The sequence below is a fragment of the Chelonia mydas genome, chromosome 2 (assembly GCF_015237465.2).
Source record: "Chelonia mydas isolate rCheMyd1 chromosome 2, rCheMyd1.pri.v2, whole genome shotgun sequence".
In the NCBI taxonomy this organism is placed as follows: Eukaryota; Metazoa; Chordata; order Testudines; family Cheloniidae; genus Chelonia; species Chelonia mydas.
The window spans coordinates 198,103,966-198,122,659 of NC_057850.1; the positions used below are offsets into that span (position 1 = coordinate 198,103,966).

The following is an 18,694-nucleotide window of genomic DNA, read 5'->3' on the forward strand; positions in this document are numbered from 1 at the left end:
CAGCTTTAAAAGTAATAGAATTTACTTTAGTGAGGTGTGTTATAGGAGAGTTGGTAGCACTTCCCATTTTAAGATCCTATTTTCTGTTGCTTATAATTTTGCAGAACTTCAATCATTTTGATTGAAAACTTCCATGCTAAATGTCTGCCTGAGGCTGTTTTTTTGGGAAACTTTCAGCCAAAATGGTTTAGCCATTTGAGACCAAGATTAGAGAAAAGTATGCCCATGTTAAAAATTGGTGACTTTTTCTTTGAGAAGCTTGAATGCACCCCAAGCTTGTCCACCCCCGATCCCTAGTACATTTGTATCTGTCAGGGTTGTGCCTTTTGCCATCCCCGTGAAAAATTTGGCCAAGTTATAAGCCTTTCAGAAATCAGAGTTCACACATGCTCAGCAGAGACTTGGTAGAGCTTCGCAGTTCCCTGAAGATTCCATCCAAAATGGGTATGTTCCAGCCCAGGGCTGCTAGGGCTCAGTAGGACTTTCCTTGCAATTTCAGTTTCCAGCTGCTCGGGGCCATGCCGGGTCCAGGCACCAGAACTGAGAGCAGCCAGCCTATTTCTCAGCTCTCTGTGCTCTCCTGCTGAGTGCAAGTAGCATGAAGGAGGAAGCTGCATTATTTGAATGCAAAAGGAAAAAGAACCTGACCTGGAGGGCTGGATATGGGGAGTAGATTGGGACAGGGAGCCTGGTGCCAGGGTCTATCTCAGACTGGCTTGATAAGGAGATTTGTACTGGGAGACAGTGGGAAACAGGGAGGCGGGTGGGTGGGGAGCAGACTGAGAGCCAGTGGATGGAGGGAAGACTGAGACTGGATGAGGAGGTGAAAGGGACATCTGGGACTGGCTGGGAAAAGAGCTGAGGGAGTGACATGGGACATCAAGATTAGATGGAGAGCTCTGAGAAGGAGATGGAAACTGGGGGGCGATGGGGCTACAATTGGAGACCAGAGGGAAGACAAATCAGAGAAGGAGGTGAGGGGGAACTGGGAATGGCTAGGTAAGGAAATTGGTGGTAGGATGAAATGCCTGAGTGGAGAATAGGACTTGGATGAGGAGACAGTTGAGAGAGAGACAGAACTGAGGCAGGGACAGGTTGGAGGGGATGAGCAGAAGGGGTCAATCTTGTGGGAATGGGCAGAAAAGTCTGGGTCCTCTAGTGCCTGTTGCCCTCCAGAGCCTGGCCTGGAGCCCAAGGTTCCTGAGTCTCGCCATTCCTCTGCTGTCAGCAAATATCTGTGAAACTCTTGGTAAAGTATCTTATCTGACTCTAATGTTGGTCCATGTAGAGGATGACAATTTACTATTGTTACCAGTTACTCTGCTAAAGTTACTTCCAACCTTGCTAATGATCCATGTGGGTGTCAATATGATGACACATGATGGATTTTCTATTTTTTTCAGTTTGCTTTTTTTAAAACCCAGCAAATTACGTGCACAAATTATGGTAAAAGAACATTATTAGGCTTGCAAAGTCAAGGACTTGAAAGATAGGAAATGCGTAGGCAACCTTAATTCTGGCATCTGTAATTTGGCCCCATTGTGCATCTGCATTATGATTCAGCCTTTAATTACATGCCACATACTGTTCTTTCCCACTGGACCTGTGCTTCCTTCAGTGCCCAGGATGGACCTGCTCTGAGGATTGACCAGGGTGATGTAGTGAAGGATACTGTAGTCCATAGAACGCCTTTTTTTGCAGAAGTTGGAAGGTTTAATAGTGAATGAGGCAGGGGATTGCAGGAAGAGATAGGAGGGTCTGGTTAAGGCAGTTGAATGCTGTCCTGGGGAAATGAAGCCTATCTCTGTGTCTGTGTGATGATAGGGAAGTTGCTTAAAAATCTAACTTTTTCACAAGAGGTCAGTAATTCCTCATTTCATGGGTGTCTGTCTTAAGAACCTGCAGTTTGACTTGCAGAAATGCTGAGGACTCTCAGCTGCAACTGAAGTCACTGGGTGCTATACAGTATAATAAGACTCTGAAAAACCATGTTGTAGGTGTGTCAAATTGGGCACCCAAAATCAGTGGATACTTTAGACCTTAATATGTCTGTGCCTCAGTTCTCAGTCTGTAAACCAGGGATTATTAACTTCCGCTGTATGGGGGTATTGTGAAAATACATTAATGTTTGTGAAACACTCACATAATATAATGATGAGCGCCATAGAAAAGCCCATGAGGAAAGTATTAATTCTGTCTTCAGAGCATGGTTTGAGTAGTGTGCAGTAAATAAGGCCTAGAGTGGTAGATTCAACAGTGAGGAGAAAACAAAATATTGAATAGCTGCTCATTAAGTGAGCAGTGTCTATTCTGAATGAAGGAGTCCTGTGGAAAAAATACTATGTGATGTAATTAAAGACTGTATAATAATGCATATGCACAAGGGGGCTGAATAAAGATTCTATACACAACCTTAATTCTTGCATTTTCTAACTTTTGAGTCCTTTACTTTGTAACCTTAGTATTGATTGATGTGTAATAAATATACTGTAGTACATTTTGAAGTTCTATAAATTAAAAACCAATCTACAATTATCATACTATATGAACAAACTAAATTGCAAGAAATTTTCCTTGCTTTGCTATTGTTTCTCCCATTTAAATCAAATGGGAGTCTTTCCACTGATATCAGTGGGCATTGGATCAGATCCTTACTTGTTGGTTTCCCAATCCTTCCATCAGTTAAAGCATACATGTAACTACATAGAAGTAGTTCTGTTAAGTTCAGTGGGACTATACACTTCCGTAACTGTTTTTTGGATTGAAGCCTAACCCATAACATTTTTTAATTAAATGAGTTTTCTAGTTCTTAGTGTAAATTATATTGGCTACACTGTCACATTATGTGTTAGATGCTGCAAAAGTATGGTATTATTAAATTCCTTTACTTCCTTCCCACCCACCCCCCAAAAAAACAACCAAAAACAAGCGTACCACATACACCACAAAAACACTAAAATGTCTTAAAAAAAAAAAAAATCCTTGGCGTGAAAAAACTTTTTTAGAAAACAGTTGGTTTTGGAAAGTGTGATTTTTTTTTTTTTCCCTCACTTGTTGGTATAATTTGAGATTTTTTTCTGTGCCAGATTTCTCGAAGTGTAAGTATGTTACAAGACCCATATTGTTCATTCTCAGTGCATAACTGAGACTTCATGCTCAAAGTTTCATGCTTTTAGCATTAATATACATGTCTTGAGCATTCTGCATTTGGGTGTTGAACACTAGGATACTTGTTCTGAGTAAACCTCTGCCTGCAGTCTTTGTTGCTGCTGTGGCTTGTCTTGGTTTCCAAGCCTGTAGGACGGGAGGGGCCTGAAACTGACAATGTCGGATACAAATTTCCGGCAGAGGAAGGATATTCCTCCCATGACTTCCAGCTCATTTCCTTTTCCTCTTGAAACAATACCTCTCAGAACTCTTGAAAGTAAGCTAGTCCCTGAAGGATTCACCCACTTTGTCATCAGATGAACTGCCTACCTGCTGATGAACATGTCATAATCATCAATTTTTTTTTAGACCAAATAGAATTTAACTAACATCTCTAGCAAACATCTGTAAATTTGCAGAGGGGCTGGGTAGGTGAAACAGCAACAAAACATTAAAGGCACCTGTTGGTTTCATCACATTACAACCAAGAATGTCAGGCGTTGGACCAACCAGCCTCCAGTGTCTTCTCAACTGACTCAACACTGCACCGCATGCCAGAGTCCATACCAGCCTGCCTGCTTTATGTATTTGCTCCAACAAAAGCTGGTTGGAGAAGACCTCACAGACAGCCTTATGCAGGCTGGAGGGATGTCAGGGCTTCCAACTTCATACGTTTCAGCCGTAACATAGATTAGGCTAGAACATTGGCGGGAGACAGGGCTCCCTGGAAATGGGTGATTGGAAGTATCCACTGTATTCTCCATGAAAAGGAGAGTTAATGAATGGGTAGGTGAAGAGATCTATTGTGAATAATCTTAATAAGAATTCATTGAGAATCCTCTGCATATTCCCACTCATGGGCTACACTGGCTGGTGCAACTCAAAGTCATAGAATTTAAAGTTGGAAGGGATCACCAAATCAGACAGTGGAATCTTCTTGTGGCATTGAAGTGCTTGCATGCCCCCTGACTGCTCCCCTCAGAGTTCCTGAATATTCTGAGGGATGAGGCTGTAAAAACGTGCATGGTGCCCTCTGTTGTCTCAGTTCCTAGCAACCTCACCAGCAGATGGACACGAACTTCTCTGGATCCCTCAGATCTGGCGCCTTCTCTCAAATTTTTAGTGCCTTACATAGTATTTTACTCTTGGTGTAGTTGGTATAATTAGGAAAATAATAGTTTGTTTAGGCTAGTTCTTCTTGGATTAGTTAAGTAGCTGTTAGGTTTGGTTTTATCTCAGTTTCATGGTGGATTCAAAGGCAAAGAGACATGGTTTTAAGAGCTGTGAATCGTGTCAGATGGTCTTTTCAACATCAGACACGAATGTCAGCTGCTTAGCATGTCTTGATGAGGGCTACTGTCCTTTGAGGTGTCCGAGGTTTCTGTCTGCATTATGTTCATTCTGAGAGCATGTGGTCCAAGAGCACTCCTGATATAAGAAGCTTTGGCAGTGAAGCCACTGAGCTCTCATACCTCTAAGGGATCCAAGCACAAGCTCAGAATAAGAATACTATGATGAAAGCTCCAGTTTGTGCTCTAGGATAGAGTTCCATGATTGCATCAGTCAGTTTCCAAGATCAGATCCAACACTAAAAGCCCCAAAGGATCTGTTGGCCAAGTTCTGAGAAAAGCCATTGGATCAGTCTGCTTCAGTTCTGGAAAAGAAAGCAAAGAACTAAAAGGTTCCTGCTAGCAGTGCCAAGTCCCAGTCAGGAAATTAATCTGATCAGTCAGCCTCAGGTCCTGAACCAAATGCTAGGAGTGCTGACTGTATCTAAATGATCCAAGGATAGACCTGGAACCAGCAACAATTTCTTCATCGCTAATTTATGCAGCTCCATCAGTTTCACTGTTAGCCGAAGTAAGTCACAAGGATCCCGTGCTGTATCTGTGAGGCTTGATATCTAAAGGAGGAAAGACAAAACATCTCTCAAATTATCCTTCTCTGATCTTACTCCTGGAAAATGAAAGAGGTTGAATGAAGTGTTTGTTTTCCTGAGAGACTTCTGTACCTCTGTCCAAAACACCTTCAAGCGCAGCCAGAAAAGTGGTCTGTCTTTCACTATGTTGCATTTGTCAGGTTCTGTGGTTTCTCGGTAGCAGATCCAAAGTCAGATCTGCAGTCCAGAAATGAACAGGATTGGGCTAAATTTCCAGAGGTCCTTCCTAGATTTCACCCTCTCAAAAGAGAGTATCCCGGATATGGAGCATGTAGACCTCTTTATCCTCCAGGTTATGATATGGTATTGGAATAAGAGTATTGCAGCAACCTGCAAATTCCACCATAGGTGGTGTGGCCATATTGGCAGCCATCTAAACACTGTAGAGAGACTTCATAGCATCATTGGCATAGGAACTCCCTTCTCTTTTGAGGTGAGGAAAAAGCTTGCCCATCAGATCGGAGCTTCACGTTCTCCCACCATTGTGCCTGACCCTCTGTTGGAGGAAAATGGGGAGCCTGTGCTCAGATGGAATACCAGTAATTAGAGCCAAATGTAGAAACTGGTTTTTCACCACATGAAAATGTTGGAGTAGCTTCAGCTTCCTCTCTCTCTGAGGAATCTTTACAGTTTCACAAGCTTGCAGACAGGATGGCAATGACTTTGGAACTCCCATCTGTAATACTGGAGGAAATCTATCCATTATTTGGCATTTTGGTTGCCCCCATTGGAGGTTAATCTTCTAATATTAGATTGACTACTGCAGGCTGGAGTAATCAGTGCAGTTGGTAAGGAAGTGTTCTCTTGCTTCACTTGGGAAAAGAGTAAGATTACGAGGCAATGATGTTGCAGTATCATTATCACTTATCGGAAAAGATTTCTGCGTTTGCTTCTGGAAAATCAGTTACTCAATGTAAATTGACTAACATGTTAATAACTGAAGGTCGGACGATAACGAACCGTGTCCTCAACATCAAAAGAAGCCCTGTAATCCATCAGCTAGGGCGGTAGCATCTACTGCTTTGCTTAAGAGTCATATGGTCTTTTTCTTTCCCTCCAGAAACTGTGAAGATTGGAAGATATTCCTTTGGAAGGAAATTTAGTTATTTAGTAATAAGATGAAATAGTGGACACATGGTCTGTGGCATGCTCTTTAGGTGCCTTTCCACCTGTGAGGAGGACGACCTCTGATCCTATATTGTGGTACCATAGACCATTTATCCACCATCATCTTTTGTCTTTATTCTCAGGGACGTCACTTTCAGCAGCAGCAACAAGCCAGACCTGTGCAAATGCACCAGAAGAAAATCTTAAAACCATGAATGAAGTGAAAACAGCCTTCCGTTTCAACTAGGTAAAAATGGCAGGCCCCAAATTTGACACCAGGACCAGGATCTTCAAATTATCCTGCATTGACCCTGTCTTTGAGAACAGACAGTTTTGCCTTGTCAACGAATGGAAGTCCATAACATCAGACAAAAGGATTCTGGAGATAAACTGAGTTGTATTAACATCTTCTGTTGAGACCCTACCTTTACCAAACCTCTCTCTCTTCTGTGTTCAGGGGTCCCTCTCATGAGAGCATGTTAAGATTAGGGATTTAATCCTTGTTATAAGTGGGAGCAATAAAGAAGGTTCCAAGGGAATTTAGAGATCAGGGCTTATACTCCAGATGTTTGTTCATACCAAAGAAAGGAGGAAGGTTTGATCTGATATGAAATCTAAGGAAGCTCAGGGTCTTCGTTAGGAAAGTCTGCTTCTGCATTTTGGCACTAGCATGTTTCATAATCTCGTTTTCCACCCTGCATGAATGGTCCATAAAGAAAGTGGTGATAGGTGACATCTTCGGTCTACGGTGGTTTCCAGACATTGATCTGTTGATCAATCACTAGATATATGAAGTGTCTCCAGTTCTGCTCGAGAACAGGCAGGGACAGTCTGTCCATATCAGAAATTTTTTTATTCCTGAACTGGCAGGAGGATCTGGCTGTACGCTGCTCCCTCCCAATCCTCCCATTAATTTAGAAGGTGATCAGAAAGAGAAGACTGGATGGGGACAGAATAATCTTAGTGATTTCCAGCATGGCTAAGGCAAGGATGACCTGCAGACCTCTTGCAACTTCTTAAGAAGTCCGCGGGCTTTTTCCAGTGTTCACAGATTTGCTGTCCCAACAAGAGTGCAGGATTTACTGCTTTGACCTTCTGTCAACTGCAGCCATTTATAGGACTTGAGTGGGCCTTGGAAAAATCTTGCTCTTTAGAGGTTCAACAGTTATTACTTAACTCCCAGATAACAGTTGTCTAGAAAATGCTTTGACCTCAAGTGGACTGATTTGTTAAGTGGATGCATGACAAACCTGACACCAACTCAGTGTCTTCTGGAACATTTACTCCAATTAAGTTTCATGCGATCATGCAATACAGTACACATCTGTTTGGCCGAAATCTAAACGCTGCAAAGATAGTTCCCCAGATCTTCAGGCATTTTTTAGTTTCTGAAGTTTTTGCAGAATGGCTTTGAGTAAGTCTCATGGTAATATTTTTGAAAATATATGTTCCTGTTATAGCAGACATATTTTATATTTGCTGTATAAACAAGTCTGAGATCTGGGTGAAATATAGCCTTTTAATTTAAAAAACAACTAACAGAGGGAGGACATTTCAGAACTTCTGAAAATAATCTTGAATAAGTCATGAGAGTCAGTCAAGGCACCTGATAACTGAAGAAAAGTCATTGTGCCTACATTTTGAGAAGGAGGAAGAACAATGGAACTATTAGCCCTGTGTGCACAGTTAGCCTTTTTTGCAGGAAAAAAATCTGTCACACAGGCTACTTATTCACTGGCAACTGGAACTTTCATAATGTATTGTGTCAATCCCTCCATCCTTGCTTGTCTTTTTAGAGTTCCTCTCTGGGCAGACAGTCCTAAATTAAGTTCTATGGGTTCTGTGCACCTCCTTTTAAAAACATGGGGCCAGATTCAGCTATGGGGTAACTCACTTACTGGAGTTACACCTAGTTACATCAGCATTACATTTGGCTCCAAGTGTCAGCATAGCCTAATGCAAACTTTTAAGCATTACGCATATGGCCACTGGCTGTGCAGAATAATTTTATTAAAGATTCCAGGTCTAAAGAGATCAGTGTACTATTCCTTCAATATGAAACTTTGCAGATGGCATATTCTGAGAACTCTGCGTATGTGTGACCAGTATTAAAATGTGGCTCTTCTCAAAACAATGACTGTAAAAATAGTCTAGTTGGGTTTATATTTGTCTCAACTGTGCTAGACTTGCTAAATTTCCAAGTAAAAAATAGCTTTCTAACTACCAGTCCAGTAAATTCAACTTTGCTAAGATTCTTTTCTGGTTTGTGCACCTCCTTTAACAAAGATTCTGAAGGCCAAACAAATTCTGGTCTCAGTTATGCCTGTTCAGTGAATTTAACAGGTGTAACTGTGGGCAGATTTACTTCAAGGGAGGAACCTGATTGGCAGTTCTGATCAGGGTACCCTGGATAGAATACCAGGGTGGAATTCAGCTCGTTCCACCACTGGAGTGTAGTCTTGCAGTGTCAACAGGAACAAAAGCAGTATAAAATTGTTAATAGAGTAAATAGATATGACTGAATGCACATAGGGAACAGCTTTGTTCAGTATAAAAGTGCCATTTTTATGTTGTCAATCTTCAGTATAGGACCATATTTTAAGTCCAAGCTAATGTGATAGGCCCAGGCCAGCTGGGTACAGCAGAGTAGCAGAAGGCAGACATACTGGCCACTGGATTAACAGTTTTCTGTTCCCTGACTGACCAGAGCAGGGGCTGCTCCAGGCTAATGAGAACACCTGACTCCAATTAACGTGCAAAGAGTCAGGTGAGGCCATTAAGCTAATGTGACCACCTGACTCTAAGTCCCCTCTGATAATATAAAAGGGCTCACTCCGGTCAGGCAGAGAGGAGCCAGGGAGCTAAAGTGCAGCTGAAGGGTTGGTTAATGAAGACACCCTTAAGTCATTGGTAAGGGAGCCCTAATGTAAGGGTGAAGAAGGGAGAAGCAGGAGAGCTGTGTGAAAGTGGCCCAGAGAAATGTAGCAACTCTGGCAGTGAAAGGTTGGCTGCCAACAGCTGCTACCGTTAGGGTCCCTGGGCCGGAACCCGGAGTAGAGGGCGGGCCCGGGTTCCCCCCAAACCACCACTACAGAAACACCTCCTGGGAGGGGAAAACAGGCCTCTGTCAGGACAGGAGGCTAAACTGTTTTGGCATGCGGCCGTAGGAGCAACAGAGACTGGGAATTCTCTCACCAACCTCCATTGCTAGCTTATGATGAAAAGGGCTCAGTAGGCTGTGTCTGTGGCCCTAGAGAGAGAAGGTCTACGTGGAGGGTTGCAGTGAACCTCTGAAGCTAGCATAAACCGCCTGGAAGCGCGGGACCCATGGGGACAAGGTCGGAGCTCTGCCACACTAAGAAAGTGGCTGTTTGGGCCCTGTATCTCATGCAAGGTCTTTAATCCTTTGACCTGAAACTCTTTTTGTGCTGTATAAGAATTAGTGTTATATCAGTGGTATTTAGATTGAAGAAATTTTATCATGCATATAAAAACAGCTTAAATAAATGCATTGATGTTCAATAAAGCAGATGCTGATGGCTTCCTTAGTGTATTAGTGATAAAGGGAATAAAATAATATATTCTCTCAGCATTTATTACTAGTAGTACCAGCCAGTTATTTAAGTACACTTTGTAGAAGAGTTGGCCCATCTCCAGTAAGAACTATAACAAAGGACGGATTAGCGTCCATGTAACTAATAAAACATAATGGGATGTGGTTTGTGCTGCATTTGCCTTCAGTATGCAAACTGAGGCATGATGCACAGCCAAGCCCATTCAGAGTTTGAAGAAATGAGTTCGGTAACACATACCGTCAAATGCGGTTTTACAGTAGTAGTATAATCAACTAGCTTCAGTGAGAATTTCATTTAAGAGCTGGCAGTTGCCTATATGAAAAGGCAATCTTATCTATTCTTCCTTATACAAGTCAATCTGATATTTAGGTCCCCTTCTGAGAAACAGGCTTTGATATTCTTTTGTCAGAGTATCTACAACATTTTTTGTATTGTTTACTTGAAAGGAACAGCTATCTGGCCTGTATCTAATTGGCATTACATTTTTCGTTTTCCCTTTGTCATGTGAAAAAATGTAGCTGTTTTCCCCCACTACATCAAAACTGTTTTTCATAGTACCCTGTTGCTTTAAGCAATACTTAACAGGAATTCTTTAGATGTTTGTTCTTTGGACAAAAACAACGAGGAGTCCTTGTGGTACCTTAGAGACTAATTTATTTGGGCGTAAGCGTTCGTGGGCTAGAACCCACTTCATCAGATGCATGGAGTGGAAAATACAGGAGCAGATATAAGTACATGAAAAGATGTGAATTGCCTTACCAAGTGTGAGGTTAGTCTGAGACAATTCAATTGACAGCAGGATACCAAGGGAGGAAAAATAACTTTTGAAGTGGTAATCAGTGGCCCGTTTCAGACAGGTGACAAGAAGGTGTGAGTACCAGTAGGGGGAAATTAGTATTGGGGAATTTAGGCTTAGGTGAAGTGAAGTGAAACAGATTGACAGAGCCAGAAGGGTACCCAGAAGTCACGTACTACAAGACAGGCCCAACAAAGAAAGTAGCAACGCCACTAGCCATCACCTACAGCCCCAACTAAAACCTCTCCAGCGCATCATCAAGGATCTACAACCTATCCTGAGGGACGATCCATCACTCTGACAGATCTTGGGGGACAGGCCAGTCCTCACTTACAGACAGCCCCCCAACCTGAAGCAAATACTCACCAGCAACTACACACCACACAACAAAAACACCAACCCAGGAACCAAACCCTGCAACAAACCGCGGTGCCAACTCTGTCCTGAGTGCCAAATCCCGGGGCCAACTGATCTATTCAAGGGACACCATCATAGGACCTAACCACATCAGCCACACCATCAGGGACTCGTTCACCTGCACATCTACCAATGTGATATATGCCATCATGTGTTAGCAATGCCCCTCTGCCATGTACATTGGCCAAACCGGACCGTCTCTATGCAAAAGAATAAATGGACACAAATCTGACATCAGGAATCATAACATTCAAAAACCAGTAGGAGAACACTTCACTTCAGTCTCCCTGGTCACTCAATAACAGACCTAAAAGTGGCAATTCTTCAAAAAAAAAAAAACCCCTTCCAAAACAGACTCCAATGTGAAACTGCAGAACTGGAATTAATTTGCAAACTGGACACCAGGCCTGAATAAAGATTGGGAGTGGTTGGGTCATTTTACAACCTAAACCTAATTTCCCCAATACTAATTTCCCCCTACTGGTACTCACTCACACCTTCTTGTCAACTGTCTGAAATGGGTCACTCTCATTACCACTTCAAAAGTTATTTTTCCTCCCTTGGTATCCTGCTGTCAATTGAATTGTCTTGTTAGACTAACCTTGCACTTGGTAAGGCAATTCACATCTTTTCATGTATTTATACCTGCTCCTGTATTTTCCACTCCATGCATCTGATGAAGTGGGTTCTAGCCCATGAAAGCTTATGCCCAAATAAATTTTATTCTCTAAGGTGCCACAAGGACTCCTCGTTTTTGCTGATAGAGACTAACACGGCTACCACTCTGAAACCTGTCTTTGGACAGTTAAGCATCCACTTCAGACATAAAGGGCACTTACAAATGTATTTTTTCTCTCAAATCTGGTTTGCTGTCAAGTGGAGGACATTTTTTGTAGAATATCTGTTTGAAATGTCCTCTAAATTTTCTCTTAATATATAATCCATGTTCTCCTCTGTTGTGATCTCAGGCTTTTTTAGGTATAGAATATACAGACTCTAACCCTTAAGTTATGAACACCTGAAATGATGAGTTTGTGAAACTGTCAAAGTTGTATTGTTGTTCAGACAGAGTAGTCACTTTAGATTGTGACCTTTGAACGGAAGAAACTGAATAGCAAAAATACCTTATGGTTATTAGGCGAACTGCACTATTAACATCTCCTGGTCCCTCTGATGCACTTCCTCTAGGCTTCAAGCTAGCACCCCTTTCTTGTGTATTTCACTCTCACTCACATAGGGTGCTGTGTGGTAGTCACCTGTGTCTCAATCTTGACCATTTTAGGTCTGACTTGGGCTCAGAACCTGTATTTCTACTTCCTCTGGAGCAATGACTGTGGTAATTAATGACCAAAGAGCTTCTTTAAAGCAAAGCATCATTTATTTAAAACCATTTCAGAAAAAATATATCTCAAAAACAGTAAAACAAACTGTAAGCATATCTAGTTCTTCTTTAAGGCTTACCATTCCCTGGGTCTGGGAGGCCTGACTCCTCCACAGAGCATTTTCTGTGCCAGCCTGTCTGCCTATACTGGCCCCCTTTTCAACCTCTCAGAGGTCTTCTAACTGTTCAGTCTTCATTTGATCTCTAATTCCTAGCCTAGTTTTACAGTGTGTTGGAGACAAGATACAGGATCTTTGAAGCTAACATCTGGTCTCCATTGACTTCTTAGTGTGTAACTAGGTATTCTTATCTGGGAAGCTATTTTGTTGCCTTCCTGTATAATTCACATTGAATTCAAACATTATAGGCATATAGTAAACATCCACTAACATGTTGGATCAGTGTATTCACACAGGAAAGTCTTATAACCCAATATAGAATAACTTCTCCTCGCTGAGAGGGGACATGTTAACAGTTTTGAAGTACATAAAAGGTGGTTACAAGGAGGAAGGAGGAAAAATTGTTAACCTCTGAGGATAGGACAAGAAGCAATGGGCTTAAATTGCAGCCAGGGCGGTTTAGGTTGGACATCAGGAAAAACTTCCTAACTGTCAGAGTGGCTAAGCACTGGAATAAATTGCCTAGGGAGGTTGTGGAATCTCCATCATTGGGGATTTTTAAGAGCAGGTTGGACAAACACCTGTCTGGGATGGTATAGATAATACTTAGTTGTGCCTTGAGTGCAGGGGACTGGACTAGATGATCTCTCGAGGTCCCTTCCAGTTCTATGATTCAGTGTAGTCCAGCTGACAGGTGGCAAAGGCATGAATAATTGAGGTCAGGTCTTTGTCCAACAGGTATAAGTATATTTAGTATTTGTGGTGGGGGGGACGATGCGAGGCTGCACTTTAAAAGCTAGATCAGACACCTGCTTTGAGGCAAATAACTCTGAAGTACTCGAGGCCAAGAATGGTTCCAGCATGCAGAAATATAGTGAGAGGCCTAAGGAGAGCTGAGGTTCTCCAGTCTTCAGAGAGCTTTGTGTAATGCTTCCAAAGACAAAAGATTCCAATACATCCATCAAAAACTTTTAATCTGAGTGATTCAACCAGCTCTAAAATGAAGACAAGAGAAAAGAACGTAGATTAACTATCCCCAGGTACTAACGCTGCATCAAGTTATTGAGTTAGATGAGGAATTCAGCACTCCAAGATAAGCTAGGCAGTTTTGTGTTGTACCCATTACTTATTACATTTATAATCGTCTCTGTGTGTTCTGTTCTGTTTTTTAGTAGCTGCTCATTGTTTCCTGTCTTATACTTAGATTTTAAGCTTTTGAGGGCAGGGACCATCTCTTCATGTGTTTACAGTGCCTAGCATAATGAGGTCCTGGGCCCTGAAGAAGGCCTGTAGGGGCTGCCACAATGATTAATGATAACAAATAGAGACTGTAGAAGAACAAATGACAAGACAGTGATGCTGTCAACAGAGTATTGAAGCTGTCAGTGCACCAAGTACTAAAGGAATATCAGTGCTTATGAGGCTAATGACCCACAGTGCACTGAAATCAGCTTCCATGACTGAAGCCATAGAGGCACCAACAACTTGGACAATTTCAGCTATGCGGCTAAAATCATCAAAGAAAACTAGTTCTATGAGAAAAGGAGTACTTGTGGCACCTTAGCGACTAACCAATTTATTTGAGCGTAAGCTTTGGTGAGCTACATGCATCCGATGAAGTGAGCTGTAGCTCACGAAAGCTTATGCTCAAATAAATTGGTTAGTCTCTAAGGTGCCACAAGTACTCCTTTTCTTTTTGCGAATACAGACTAACACGGCTGTTACTCTAGTTCTATGAGGAACCACTCCAAACCCCAAGGAAACCATGGGAATGAGGAGAAATCAGTCAAAGGATGTAGAAATGTTAGAAAGTGTTCTGTTTTCAAACTGAAGTCTGTAGCTTCGTTGAACTCTGAAACTGCATGACTAAATAACTGCATTTCCAACTGACAGTGCTTTATAGCTAAGCATGGACAGAAAGGAATGGCAGTGGCCTGAGACACCATGGCAGTTGGTCTGAGAATAAGATTGGGCCGCCCATGTCTCCAAAGCACTTGAACTCTTTAAGAGCTAGGGGAGTTCTGGCCTATCTCATGCATTGAGCTGAGATCCAAGGATCCATTCAATGGCAACTCAGTTTTTTTCGTTGCCCTTACACTAAAGGGCAGAGTTTTTCAACTCCAATTTGGTGGACCAGTTACTTTGACTGCTGATGGAAAAGGGTCATGTTCTTAGTGCAGACAGGGCTAAAGTCCCATTTTCTCTTCAATCTGTATTTCTTTCCTTCTTTCATTTTTCCTTCCATTTTCTTGCTTCCATTTTTTTTTTTAAATTCCCTTTGTTCATTTACTGTGCTGTCTTTCTTTTGCTGTTTGGAGAGTCAGTAGTACACTGTGCATGGAATTGCTGGAGGGGGAAAATTACTAACAGGATAGTAGCTCTTCTGTATTTTAGGCTCTTGCTTGTATCTTACTGTCTGCCAGTCACAATGAGTGGCCCGGGCAGGGGTTGGAGAGCAACTGGAAGCATGACAGGTATGCTTATGCCTGGTAGGACGCAGACAATTTATGGTCTTAATTATTGTTCGGTCTCAAATCTTCCTTTTTTGGGAGACAATTACTGGGAAGGCTGTTGTAAGACAATTCCAGCAACATTTGGAGTCCTCAGATGTATTTGACTTTAGCTCTGGGTATAGAATAGTATGGAGACTGTTAGTCTGGGCTGATGGTGTTTGGGTGATTTCATGGTGATAGACAAAAGTAAGATTTACTTGTTGATTCTTTAGATGTGTTAGAAATTTCTCCCTCTCGAGAGGGAAAAAAAAATCTTTCTAAATACCACCCATTCTCTTGCACAAGGTTTTCAAGAATTATTTTAATGGATGAATCTGTTCTATATAGGTTTTTATACCACACTTATGCCCATAGCATGTGAGTACCTCCCAGTAGTGTGTTAAGCAATGTGACTTCACATCTGTCATGTGTTGTTTGTTCTCTCCTCCTCTTCCCAGTTGGAGAAATTTGTTCAGTGGAGTGCCATGTTTTGTAGGGTTTTTTATTTCTTAAATATCTGTTGCTATATGTTTTATATTAGAGAAGGCATGGTCAAAGAAATGAGTGCAAAGAGGTGAAGTTTGTGATGGTCCCTGGTTCTGGGGGGAGTTCATTGCAGTTTTGAACCACCCCGGAGAAAGTTCTGTCTCCCATCTGGCCAAGCTTTACTCTATAGGTTGAGAGTTCCATTGTGACAGAGGAGCAAAGTTGTTGACCATGGGTTTTGTCCTGCAGCCTTAGACAGTCTGTTAGGTATCCAGGGGCTCAGGCCATGGGAGCACTTCGAAATTAAGGAACGAGACCTTGAACTTGATTCAGAATTCTATGGCAAATGAGTATAGAGCACAGAGGATAGGTTTTGATGTGCTCACGGTAGTCTGTGTTGCTAAGAAGGTAAGCTACTAGTTGGAGTTTCCTAAATGCTAAAGGTTTCATGCTCAGGTATATCTCTTTGCTGTAGTCCAGCTGACAGGTGGCAAAGGCATGAATAATTGAGGTCAGGTCTTTGTCCAACAGGATGGGATGGAGTCTCCCAGCCAGTCAGAGATGGTAGAAGGTATTACTTGCTGGCATTGCAATGTGACAGCTCAGCATCAATGAGGAATCAAGGAGTACTCCTAGACTACGGACTGAGTTTGACCAATTGTGGAAGTGAACCTTCACTCAAAGGAGACTAAATTGTGGCTGCAAACTCTTCAAAATACTTTCCTCGGACCACCAGCATCACCTCTGTGTTGCTGAGCTTCAGCCAGCTGTTCGTCATCCATGAGCTGATCTCATCCAAGCACTGGGCCATCTGGATTGTAGTGGTGTGGTCATGTGTGATGAAGGATCGGTAGAGCTGTGTTATCTGCATGTTGCTGGCACTGGAATCCGTGTCATCTGACAAGTTCACCTAGTGATTGTATGAGAGGACCGGAGAGCGAATTGATCCTTGTAGAACTCCACAAGTGAGGGTTCTAGCAGTGGAAGTGCAATTTTCCATCTCTACTCTTTGGGTGCGTACTTCCAGGGAAGGACTAAAACCATTTTAGCACATTATTTGGGATTCCTGCCACACTTCTCAGGCGAGACAGCCATATCTCATGGTTAACAGTGGATGTCTGTCCTCTATCCATTGATAGGAGGGGATCATTCATCAGTGCCAGTTCTGTGTCTTGGCCTGAATCTAGGTTGTGCTGGATCTAGAATGTTACCATCAGTAAGATGAGTTCGTAGCTGGCTTGGTGCTAGCTTCTCTGAGTTTGCTCAGGAATGGGAGGTTTGACTGTGGATGTTAGAAGATAGCTGTCCAGGGTGGTTTTCTTCAGTGTTGGTTGGACTATTGCATAGCTGTGACCGTTCCCTCTCAACGCCTTCACCCTCCCCACAACATCACCCCTCTCTCTTCAGACACATATCACTGTTTGAAGGAAGCCATTATACAACAAATTAGAAATCCCTTGCAGGGTGACTTTTACCCCACTACAAACCTTTCATGCTTGTGCATTCTTTGGTACGCCTGATGTAAAACAAATGAATTATTTTCTAGGATTAGTTGTGTTTAACTCTGAGCACCAAGTATTTCGTATTAAAGTAGTCTAGTTTGCTGATTTTCTGTGATAATAGAAGTACAGTTTATTGATTAGGTTAGCTGGTCTTTACTGAACTGTCTTCCAGTTGTAAATATATTGTTTTTGCAGTACAGCATATTGCACAAAACAATTTTGCAATTAGAAATATTGCTATATCAGGAAACAGGAAAGCACATTGTTAAAAAATACATTCAGGAAATATATTACTCAAAGGAGTTCGTGCTCACTTAATGGAGGAAACTGACAGCAGAGACTGTTTATAAGCCCATGTAGAAAATAGTGTGAATTGTATTTTCAGTTGCTTCCATAGTCGTTAATGAGTAGTGGGGTTGGGGGGTTAAGCAAATGAATGCAGTTATAAATAAATAGAAAAGTTAAATTTAAGAAATCCACTGCAGGTTGTTTTAATAAGTGATTGATTTCTAGGCTGCTCTGCGATAGTGGTTTGTTTAAGCCAACTGTCTAATACTATGCAAGTTTAAAATTAAAATTCATGTGCACTAAAAGAGTAAGGTGCACACTGTAGCTGATTTTTTTTTAATGAGGCACATGATTTACATGTCTGTTTATCAGAAAGCAGTATTGGTCTTTAAATTGTTGAAAGAAGAGATATTATATATCAACAAGGTGTAATTTTCTCCTGAGTTGGCCAAACATTGTTATACTAGATTATTGGGTCCCAATTATCCTTTCCCCAAACATCAATTTCTCAATAAATGGCTTGCCTTTCTTGATAATTTAAGAGGTGTACGCTCATCTTAGTATATAGAGATGTATCATTAACATATGGATTCCAGAGCTGGTCAAAAAAATTATCAAAACACTTTTTGGCAAAAAATGGTTGAGTTAAATGGAAATTTTCATAAAAAATTCAGTTTATAAGTGAAGACCCTTTGATAAAAGCAAACTTTTTATTTCATTGAAACTGTTGATGGAGGAGGGAATGATTTCCCAATTTACTCTAGTAGATTATAACTATCATTTTGTTTTACTTTTTAAAAACCAAGGGTCAAGCCCAAAATGGGCCTTAAAAAAAAAAGAGAGAGAAAGAGAGAGCGCACGGATTTAGGGCTTTCTAGGGTGTGGTGTTTTTTTGTTTTTTTTTTTTAAGGAACTAAGATTTATTGAACAAGCTTTCGCAGCCTGCTATAATAAATATCCTTTTGTGTGTATGTGAACAAGTTTAGAAACAAGGAAGGGGCACTGACATCTCCATATTAGCTGTATTACTCATTATTTTCAAAGTCAGCAGAGTTCTTCCTTTTCAGTCGATCAAATTCTTGGTTCCCCCAGGTGTAAACAACATAGGCCACCACAAAAGGAGGAGCTTCCCTGGTATTGCTTAGCTGATAGGGAATAGCCTCTCTGGCTGAGGAGGCAGGATCATTGCAAATCCAGCTGCTGAAGAGAAGTAGTTGTCGGGCAGGAGTAAGCAGCTTCAAATATTGCTCTTCTTTCCCTCATGCACTCCAGTTCCCAAGGGGGACAGCGAGCACTACCCCTATCTGTCGACAGCAGGGAAGCAGACAAATCTGCCCAACTACAAAGGGGTATGAAGGAATGGGGATCATGAATCTTCTTCCCCTCATCTGCTCTCAGAATACCATTAAGTTGTGTGTGTTGTGGGTGCTTGGCTTTGTGTTGCA

General features: G+C 41.8%; 1 protein-coding gene across 5 annotated transcripts in view; it reads left to right on the forward strand.

Moving 5' to 3' along the window:
• ANKRD28 (ankyrin repeat domain 28) overlaps positions 1 to 18,694 on the forward strand; it is a 231,293-nt gene that overhangs the window by 118,825 nt on the left and 93,774 nt on the right. The gene's annotated exons all lie outside the window — the stretch shown is intronic.